The sequence below is a fragment of the Helianthus annuus genome, chromosome 13 (genome assembly GCF_002127325.2).
Source record: "Helianthus annuus cultivar XRQ/B chromosome 13, HanXRQr2.0-SUNRISE, whole genome shotgun sequence".
NCBI lineage: Eukaryota > Viridiplantae > Streptophyta > Magnoliopsida > Asterales > Asteraceae > Helianthus > Helianthus annuus.
Window position 1 is genome coordinate 98,347,019 of NC_035445.2, and position 11,192 is coordinate 98,358,210.

Sequence of the window (11,192 nt, forward strand, 5' to 3'; positions counted from 1 at the left end):
AGTAGGAGATAAATGAAGGAGAGGAAAGTGAGCCAGGGGCACCGCTCGTTCCAATTAAAGTGGGAAAGTTGAAGATCCATAGAGCTTTATTGGATTATGGGGCGAGTATGAGTGTTTTGCCCGGAAGCTTATATGGCCAATTTGAATTTGGCCCTTTACATGCTATGGAGAGCAAGGTAGTGTTGGCGGATGACACCTTGAAACAACCACGTGGGGTTGTTAAAGATGTGATGATCCAGCTGGGTGAGTTCAATTACTTGGTAGATTTTATGGTGTTGGATTATGCACCTATGAAGACAAATGAGCAACAAAAGGTAATTTCGGGTCGTCCTTTCTTGCATACCGCAAATGCCCAAATCAACTATAGAGATGGATTAATTTCGATGGTTGCTGAGAACCGTAAGTTAATCTCTAATGTTTATTCAAAATCTATTACTTACAAAGTTCTTGATAATTTATGTGAAGCAGTTGTTACTAACAAAGCTGTTCCGCGATACACGTCATATGTGTGTGAGGACACATTAGATGAGAAAGGTGTTCAGGGTTACAGGTCCAAGTTTGGGAAGAACGAAGAACATGTGAAGAAGGTGAATGTGAAAAAGAAAGGAAAAGCTGGTAAACCACCTGATGGTGAAAAAGTTTGGGAAGATGAGATTAAGATTGAGCTTAATTGGTATGGAGCTGCAAACTTTCCAAACTATGGGGAGCCAAGTCATCTAGAAAAGTTTGCAAAATGATGCAACTTTTGTGAGATCGTTTGCTTAAACATGCAAACGGATTATTTATTTAAAATATATATATATATTGGAATCAATAGCGTAAAACAAATTGTGTGAATTCGGAACATGGGTTCACAAGTTAGAAATGTGGGCAAATGTTTTATGAACGCGTAGGAAAAAGTTTCGTCCGAAATGGATAAGTATTCGGAAAGTTACGCATTTTTTTTGTAAAAAGGGCAAGTTTGGAAAAGCTGCAGATCAGCACAACCTTAACCTAGGGTTGGCAACCGTAGGTTACAGTTGACACTTTCTGCCCAAAATTTTTAAGTGTTTTTAGGCTCGGGCTCGAGCTCGTTTAAGCTCGGCTCGTTTGAGCTTTTTTTTTCGAGCCGAGCTCGAGTAGCTCGGCTCGTTTGCACCCCTAATTTTACGAACCTAATCAATTATGAACTTTCTAAGGGTTTTATATTTTATGAACGTATTAATGTGCTAAAGTGTTTTAAACGCCTATGAAATTTTATTAAACCCGAAACATTTTATGAAAGTCTATTTGCATTATTTGTATAAAATGAAGAAGTTTTTTTTTATAAATTCTTAGTTGTATAAGTATGGGTCTTATATAAGAGTCCATTGTAGAAAATGGACACTTATTGCCAACATTCAAAACCATGATGTGGGCATTTCCTTAATAACTCCTTGAACTTTTCTCATGGCTCGTACAAAGATTCCCCGTCCTCTTGAGAGTATGAATTAATTTCGGTCATGAGTTTGGCGGTTTTAGTTGGACGGAAATATTTGTAGGGAAATTTTTATGCAAGTTTATCCCAAGTGTGCTCGGATCCACTTGGGAGGGTGTTTAGCCAAGCCTTAGCTCGGTTTTTCAGGGAAAAGGGGAACATACAGAGCCGGATAGCGTCGTTGGAGGCTCCGTTGATCCGAAAGGTGTCATATTTTTCCAAAAAATTGGTAATATGTAAATGGGGATCTTCATCAGGTAGGCCATGAAAGGTGGCGAAATTTTAGAGCATTTGGATGAGGTGTGGTCGAAGCTCAAAGTTGTTAGCATCGACATTTGGTGGGTTAATAGCGACTCCAAGATTACCGGCCTTAGGCCGTAGGTAATCCATTAGAGTACGTTGATCCGCCATGGCGAGGTTTTGAGCCGAGGCTTTTTGTCGGTTTTTGGCTTGAAGTGTTTTTCTTAAAAAGCGCTCGGGTTCTTCTAGTGACACTTTTATGTCTTTTTCGGAGGCGGACCTCATCCACCAGGTCGTATTTTCTGCGAATTATATGAAATGGCGAAAATTTCTGCGAACAAAAACAAAAAAAATGCTGATCAAATAATTAGCACATCCCCATGTCTATATAGGCACGACCCTGTGCTGTTGAGAAAAGGTTTATGTTTTGAGATTCGTAGATACTGGAAGTTTGACATGGCCGCGTGCTCCTATAACACGGCCCCGTGCTTTTATTCCAGTAACCCTAAAAACAGATTTTCTTGTACTGTAAATTTGACACGGCACCGTGTTACACTTGCAGAAAGTAGAAAGTGCAGAAAAAAGAAGAAAAACTTAAAGAGAAAAATTAAAGAAGAATAAAAATGATTAGGCCATCGATTTTAAACTTTCTTAAAATTCTTGTGTTCCCGGCAACGCCACCAAAAACATGACGTGGAGTGGAGGGTGTATGAATTTTATTATATTTTTAAGCACTTTTACTCGTACATCAAGCTTTAAATTTATAAAACACGTTATAACACTATCACTCTCTACAACACGCTAGGGCAAGTGCACCCATCGTTGGCGTAGTATAGTGATTGTAAGATACCGAGGTCATCCAAGGACACAAGAGCTTTTAATACCAGAATATCGTCAACGTCTAATTCAACCAAATTTTGAGAAAAGAGTTTTAGTAGTTAAAATAAAGAAAGAAACTAAAAATATAAAAGAAACAAATAAACAAGATAGAATCGCTTGGTTCTGACTTATCTTTTACGTATCCTTTAATGATTTCCACACTTTGGGTTTTTTAAGGGATTATCTTAGTTATAGTGGTATGTCCCTCTTTTATAGGCAACGCTACCCTCGACCATATTGGTTTGAGTCAACAGAGATACTATCCCGAAAGGCCGGAATATTGAAAGACAATTAAGTAAGTTATTCATACAAAATGTGGCATGTCCCTCTTTTGGAGGTAACACTACCCTCGATCATATTGGCCTGAGTCAGCAGGGATACAGTCCTGCAAGGCAAGTTTAAAGTTTTAATGAGTGAATCAACAAAACATGAAGATATGATAGAATAAAGTTTACTTTCAATATGAAAAACTAGATATTAAAGTCATTAATACAAAAACAATTAAAAAGTTAACCAAAGCTTGGACATCAAAAGTAATACATAAAAGATTTGTCTTCACCAAGTGATGTAAGAGATTGGCTAAGTATGGCCTTTGTTTGAAAAAAACTCTTAAGATCAATCTTGGATCCCGAGACTACTACACACAGTCTAAAGATGGATGATGGAGAAATGTGGTAAATGATGGTGGTATTTTGGTGGTGGAGTGGTGACAGGTGTGAGAGAAGTGGTTTACCAAGGGATGGATTGCAATTGAAACAAGAACCCTTATTTATAGTGGCACGGCCCCGTGCATGTCTTCAGATTTGTCTTTTTCTTCATGGAATTTGGTGTCACACCCCAACCGATGGCGGAAACATCGGGATGAGATGAACAAATCACTCAAAAGCATCATAACACTATTGTGACAATATAATTTAAATCAAATTTCATAAATGCCTAGAACCAAATACATTGTTTCAAATAAAGACAACTTGTAGCAACATAACATGATAATGTTTATGTTGGTGCATACATCTGTCGACTTCGTCTTGTATCGAGTCTTAAGATAGATTGTATAGATTAAGGCACGTTTTACGAGAAAGTAGCATGTTTAGGGTGTTGTAAAGTCTGATTTCGCTCATAGAGGTAATTCCGCTCCAAATGTCATATGGACTGATTTCGGGCGGAATCACATGAGTCAGATTCTGCTCCTAATGGTCTGTTAGGTTTCGGGCGGAATCACAAGCACTATATATAGTTCATTCAGGAGTGAAATCAGCAATCAGTCCTTATTTTCCATACCAAAGTGCTGCCGGTGTGAGGTTTGAATGTAATTGCTGTCAGATTAATCAATTCAGTGTTAAAAGTGAAGAATCAGCTGTTTCTAAGTCTATTTCTTGTTTTCCGCACCTGAAATAGATCAGAACCTCTCTAAACGACTCATTCAGATCAGTCGAACGATCCTACAAGTGGTATCAGAGCACAGGGGGAGGAGTTCTGCAGATATTAGCTGGATTTCATCAAAATTTCTTACTTCTACACCTTCTTTCATCTGTTCAGAAAGATTTAACGGTCAAAACTGGTTCAAATTTTCACAGACTGTGTATAAGTGACTATAAACAAACCCTTGAAAGTTTCACGTTAAAAATTGGACTAAAAATGGACAAAATGGACCCCCGAACTGATTCCGCTCGAACAGACCATATCTGATTCCGCTCGAAACTGCGTCTGATTTCGCTCCAGATTACTTGAGATTCCGCTCCAGAGTGTTATTTTTGTGATTCCGCCTGAAATACTTTCTGATTCCACTCCAAGAATCTGTGGTGATTCTGCTCCAGATTACCATATTCGAGATTCCGCTCCAAAGTATTTTCAGATTTCGCTCCAGAGATACAATTTTCTGATTTCGCTCCAAATTCATATTTGGGATTTCGCTTGAAACTGATACTAGTTAATTCCGCTCGAAACCAACTGTTTTTGAAAAACGTGACACGTAACCATGAGTGAAGAGTTCTACAACGCGTTCGCTTCATCCCCGACTACTCCGGCTTCCATTGCTCAGAACATGAACTTGGAAAACGAGACCGGAACGTTACAAAAGCCCCCGAAACTGATGAGTATCGAAGAATACTACGGGTGGAAAGACAGATTCGAAATTGGGTTCAGGCAAACCATTTGAGATCATGGGAGTGTATTCTGAAGAAATATGTTTTGCCACGTACAGAGCTACAAGTTGTGAAAACAATTTCTGAGTTTATTGATCAAGAACGGGATATGTATCGTGCTGAAAAGATGATGATAAGTTTACTTCAACAAGCCATAAAAGAAGACATCTTTGTGTTACTACAGCATGATAAAACTTCAAAATCGATTTGGGATGCTCTTCGTGTTAAATTTGAGGGTAGTGAGAACATGATTAAAAGCAAGAAGGCACTGCTCAAGAAAGAATTTGATCTGTTCAGTAGTTTACCAGGAGAAGATACGAAGAAGCTTATCGAACGATACTGCCACTTGGTGCGATCAATGTCAATGCTGAGTATAACAAAAGATCGTGAAGAGTGGGTAGACAAATTAGCTTACGCGTTACCGCAGAAAGAGTGGGGAACGTACTTGATGATTCTGAAAAATACCGGGGTATATGATGGGTTAACGATTTCTCAGTTTATTGAGAAGATTGAAAGTCAGGATCTGGAACAGTAGAAGATCGCGAGGATGAACAGTCCAAGTGGTCAACAGGATGTAAAGATGTATTACAAAGGCAGTGTTCCAGAAACTGAAAGAAGCCCGAAAATACAGACTGCGTTTAGTGCTGGGGATTCAACAAAAAAGGTTGATCAGAGTTCAACCAAAAGCAGCAGTGGATTCTCTTCATATCCGAGCGTTAATCCAAAATATTCAACTACAAGCTTTCACTCTCAGAGTACCAAAACTGGAAATGGTTATGTGATCCAGTGCAACATCGCGTTGAATCTTCCAGAGGGGCAAAGTTTTTCTGAAGAGGTTGCAAAAGATCATATGGCATTACTTGGTTCCGTGCTACTATCGTATGAAGGATTAGTTGCAGGACAGATCGGAAATCCTATGCTCACAAAGGAGGATTACGATCAGATAGACGCCGAAGAGATGGAGCTCATGGACATCAAATGGTGTCTAGCTAGTGTTCTTAGACGTGCTGAAAAGTTCAAGATGATTACCAGGAGAAATAACTTTCTTGATGCACATGTTTCTACTTTAGGTTTTGACAAATCTAAAGTTACTTGTTTTCGATGCAGGGAGAAAGGTCATTTCAAGAGGGAGTGCAAGAACAGGGAAGCTAGTGGAGCTCAGAATCCGCTTGGAAAAGACGATTACTATCGGAAAGCCATTTATCAGCAAGTTGGTCAGCAACAACAGCAAGAACCATAGGTGGCTCATGGTAGAAAAATCGAAGACTCAAAGAGAGCATGTTTGGTAGATTTTAACTGGAACGAATACATATCACCTGAAAACAAAGTCTGTTTAGTAAATCAGGATGATGAAAAACTACCTGAAGGTTTCAGTTGGGATATGTTTGTTGATGAAAAAGGAGATTTTAAAGCGTTCATTGCAAAGATTGTGAGAGAACCTGATATGTTTACCACATGGATGAAGTCTATTGGTGAGACTGTGAAGAATGTGGAGGAAGAGTCTGTTGCATCTGATGAAAGCTCACTTAATACAGATGAAAGTTCACAAAGTGATGCGAGTTCAGAAAAAGAAGTTATTTTTGATCAAACACCATCTAATTCTGGTTCATCGGATGATAATTCTGAAAAATCAATTGAGTTTGATCAATCACTAGCTGATGATAGTAGTGACGATGAGGAAGAAAAACATATTAACATTGCTAAATCTCATCTGTCTCCTGAAAGTTTTCATTTTTACTTTGCAGATCGCTTGGAAAAGCTGAAGGAAAAACGAGCAGCGAAAGAACAACAAGAAATGAAGACTGAAAGTGTTGTTCTAAATGAAAAAGATGAAAGTGTTGCTGAGGAGACTGTTGAGACTGAGCAGGTGGGTGAAGCAGAAAAGGTGACAGAAGCTGAGAAAGTGAGCAAAGTTGAAAAGATCATAGAAATTGAAAAGGTTGTTGAAGTCGTCAAGCCATGTTCAAAGTGTCTTGAACCATGCAAAGAATGCAAAGTCAAAGATGAGATGATAGCTGAGTATGAAAAGAAAAAGGAGCAGTTGTTGTTCAATCTCAATTATGTGAAAGAATCTTATGATATTTTGAACAGAACAGTAACTGGTCTTCAAAAGACAAACTCAGAGAAAGAAGATGCTTTGACAATGATGAATGTTGTGATGATGTCGAAGCAAAAAGCCATCAACTTCTACATCGAGGAGAGTGCAAAGTGGAAGCAAGAGTTGGAAACGGAGAAGATTGAGAATGAGAGAATCAAACGGTTATTACAAAGTTACTCTAGTTCTGATTATCTTATTGATCGAATTTATCCAACTGTTGCAGGTATGGAAGCTTTCCAAGATGACAAGCCGAAAAAAAGGATACTGGTAAGAAACCGATTGTTAGCTATAACAAGTGTCCGCCTCCAATCTGGGAAGGGTATTCTCCTAGAAAACCAAACGAGGAGCAACTTGAAAAAGCAGTCAATATAAAGCTAAAAACCGACACAACTGATGATTTACCAGAAAACATTGACATAACTTTCACATCGTCTAACACTGATCATGAGTCTGAGTTAATCAACGGGTGGTCGATCAGGTGTTGGATACTGATGAGGAGTCTGAGTCAAAGTCTGAGTCTGGAGGTTCAAGTTCGTCAGTCAACAGTCAAAAGTCGTCGGTCAAACGGTCTTATAGTAAAGAGTTTTTATTATCAAAATCGAATTTGGATGATGAAACATTTGAAGTTGTATACACTTTAAATGATTCTGACAAATTATACTCTGACAAAGAGTTTCCAATAAGAAGTGTTCGTTTTGACATGATCAAAAAGGTTTTTAAAATGACAGAAATTAATATTTCTGAAATAAAAGATTTAAATCTAACTGGAAAACCTAAAAAATGCACTTCAAGAGTTCAACAACGTTTAAACAAGAAAAAGGGTTACAATTCTGGTTCTGGTTTTCAAAAGAAACCAAACCATAATGGTAGTTACAAAAAGAAAGGTTTAGGTTTTATTCCACCAGAAAACTATAAAAATGATAAAAATTCTAAAACAAAAACAGAATTTTTTTCAGGTGGAAGTGCAGAAGATGAACAGAAGAACCCGTTCTGGAGACAATCAAACCAGGAGTTTCTTGCTGAGAAGAAAAGGAATGGAACAGGAGTGTTTCATCCAAAAGAAACTTGAATATGTTTCAAGTGCAATGAAGCTGGTCACATTGCATGGAACTGCCCAAAAAAATGCCAAGACAAAACAGGGAGTTTCTGAGAAACTAAAAGAGAAAGTTATTGATGTTGAACCACCAACCGAAAAATTTAGAACTTTTGAAAACTCAACTTATGAGGTTGGTGAGTGTTCGAAAAAGATTTTTTACAAAAAGAATGCAAAGAACAACCAAGTGTGGGTTGTTAAGCAGGTTGATGAGAAAGTTGGCGATGAATCTGGTTCCACAAAGCCAGAAGAGCCACAGGTTGAGGTAAAAAATTCAGTGAATGATGTTGATTTTCCATCACTGAAGTTTGAAGAAATTAAACAAAAAGTTGGTAAGGTTGAGATCTCGAATCAGTTTTATTCTGAGAAAACTGAGTTTGATGTCGAGAAAGTGTTTAATGGAAATGTTAAGAAAATTTTTGGGAAAATGCTTGATGGGAAAGCAAAAGAGGTTAAAGATTTTTATGCAACTAAAAAGGCAACATATAACCCTACTGAGCAAGAATTGAAAACCCTTAAGTCTGAGAAGACTTGGGTGGAAATTCTTTTTCCTTGAAGTCTTAGGACCATGCCGGAGATCCCAAGTTTGTATTCGAGGATCAGGAATCGGCATCATTGATGTTTGATTAGATTGTGTGAATGATTTTGAAAAGTGTTTAAATTTTACAGGTTGAAGGACTACGCCGGAGCTTCCAGGTTGGTAAGTGAGAAGCAGGAATCGACATTTTTGTTTGGTAAATGATCGTGTGTAGATGTTTGTTTCCTACACATGGTACAGGTGTTTATGTTTTTACGATTGATACAGAGGGTGCATATTTGCATATGGTAAATCAGGGACATTAATTTGTACTTGATCTACTACAAGTGATTGATGAACAATGTGATGAACCATACCCCTAACTTACAAGTGAACCTACACGTGGTTATAACAAACTTATTTTCCGGAAAAATCATTTTGATTAAAACAAACTTAAGTGTTTTGAAATCTAAATGAGAAAATAGTTTGTTGAAAGTGGAAGTTCTGATTGTTTATGCCTAGTGGATGGCGATTTGATGCGATTCGATATCGGTTGTCACTTTTTCTGTACAGTTTGTTTTGAGTTTTTTCTGTAATTGGGTCAGTTTTCAAATTTCCTTTGAAATGTGTTTGCATTTTAGGGGAAGTAGAAAATTTCAGAAAATCCAAAAACATTAGAAAATTTGAAAAAGACAAAAACATGATAAAATTCAAAAATGAGTTTTCGTTGTAAAAAGAGGAAATGATAGTACATCAGTGGACTGTCGCGACATGCTAAAGAATTGGAATGTAAAAATGTGATAAACAATCTCACTGTGGATATGCCAGTAGGTTTTTGCACATTTAGCAAATTGTGATGAGATATAAACCTAAAAATTCAAACTTGCTTATTCTGTGGGTAACAACTTCTTGGATATATAGGTAACCCCTGAAATCTTGTTTGAAAGGTCCCTTATTCTGAGATACTAGGTCTTTATGCTCAGTGATATCTGGGGTATTATTTCGGGACTTCTGCTGAATGGAAGTTCTGACCTAGTCCTCGAATAATACTTTCTGCAATGCTTTGAAATATAAGCTCACCCTCAGCAAATTGATGAAACAATAAAATTGATAGTCATTGCTGTTGTAACAAAAGATCCTCTAAAGGGGACACACCAAAAGTCGAAGCTATCATCTCTCTGCGTATACGGAAGTATCGACCTGAGCTCTCACGGCCCTCGCAATTAACCCTTTTACAGATATCATCTGTGGTATACTCACCTGTAAGACTGAATATTGGGATCTAGATACGGGAGTATATTCAAGTAGTGGGACACACGGATAAGTTCAAGTGCTTAAAACATTAACATTGTATCTTGGATCAATTGTAATTTGTGTGAAAATTTAAGTGGACAAATATACTGACAATCTAGGTGAATTGTTCAGAACTTAATATGAAATGAAGCTTAACGGTGTTAGTGACTTGTCTCATAAACTGATATGATCCTCTTACACAAACTCACAAAAATGTTGTCTGTAAATATTACTTTACTGCATTTTATTTCTTTTATTTCAAAAATCCAAAAAGATTTTAGTGTGTTTTAACATAAATTTTGAAAAAGTCAAAAAGATTTTCGACAACTGATGTTGGAGAGTAGATTTTCAAAATTCCGAAGTGCTGAACATGATGACTATGTGGTGAGGGGGAGTCTGGGTTTAAAATAAAATTGTTTTCAAAATTTAAGCTTACAAGTGGTTCATCAAGATTCTTAATGATAAATCGTTTAAATTGATCTGAGGGAGAGTCAGTGTTGGTGCATACCTCAATAGTTGAAGTGTTTTAAATTTGTGAAATTTACTTTGAGGTAGAGGTTTTGCAGATAACCTGAGCTAGACGAGAGTCAGGTGACGATCTTAGAACAATCTCCTAAAGAGCCAGGTTGATCGATCTTGAAAAGATTATGTGTTAGAGAAACAGATTACGATACCTGAGGACTCGGATTGAAGAAAGCCCGGTTTCGATTCTGTGGTCAAAGTTTGAGCCAGGATAACGATCATGAACATGTGAAAGCCAGACAACGATCCTGAAGCAGATGATGCTGAAGAACTAAAGGAATGCCAGCACATTGTTAGGGGGAGTCTGTTGATGAAGATAGAGATAGTGAAGCCCAGAGACTGATCAAGACTGAAGATGCGAAGACTAGACATAGTCAGCTGCTTCAGAACTAAAGGAATGCCAGCACATTGTTAGGGGGAGTCTGTTGATGAAGATAGAGATATTGAAGCCCAGAGATTGATCAAGACTGAAGATGCGAAGACTAGACATAGTCAGACTCGACACTGAAGACTCGTCAAAATCTGAGGGGGAGTCTGTTGGTGCATACATCTGTCGACTTTGTCTTGTATCGAGTCTTAAGATAGATTGTATAGATTAGGGCACGTTTCGAGAAAGTAGCATGTTTAGGGTGTTGTAAAGTCTGATTTCGCTCATAGAGGTAATTCCGCTCCAAATGTCATATGGACTGATTTCGGGCGGAATCACATGAGTCAGATTCCGCTCCTAATGGTCTGTTAGGTTTCGGGCGGAATCACAAGCACTATATATAGTTCATTCAGGAGCGAAATCAGCAATCAGTCCTTATTTTCCATACCAAAGTGCTGCCGGTGTGAGGTTTGAATGTAATTGTTGTCAGATTAATCAATTCAGTGTTAAAAGTGAAGAATCAGCTGTTTCTAAGTCTATTTCTTGTTTTCCGCACCTGAAATAGATCAGAACCTCTCTGAAT

At 37.8% G+C, this 11,192-nt stretch overlaps 1 non-coding gene across 1 annotated transcript; it reads left to right on the plus strand.

Moving 5' to 3' along the window:
• Positions 1–1,382: 1,382 nt before the first annotated feature.
• On the plus strand, positions 1,383–1,489 carry LOC118486247. The gene has a single exon (XR_004878099.1). It is a non-coding gene; the product is annotated as a small nucleolar RNA R71 (small nucleolar RNA).
• Positions 1,490–11,192: the final 9,703 nt, after the last annotated feature.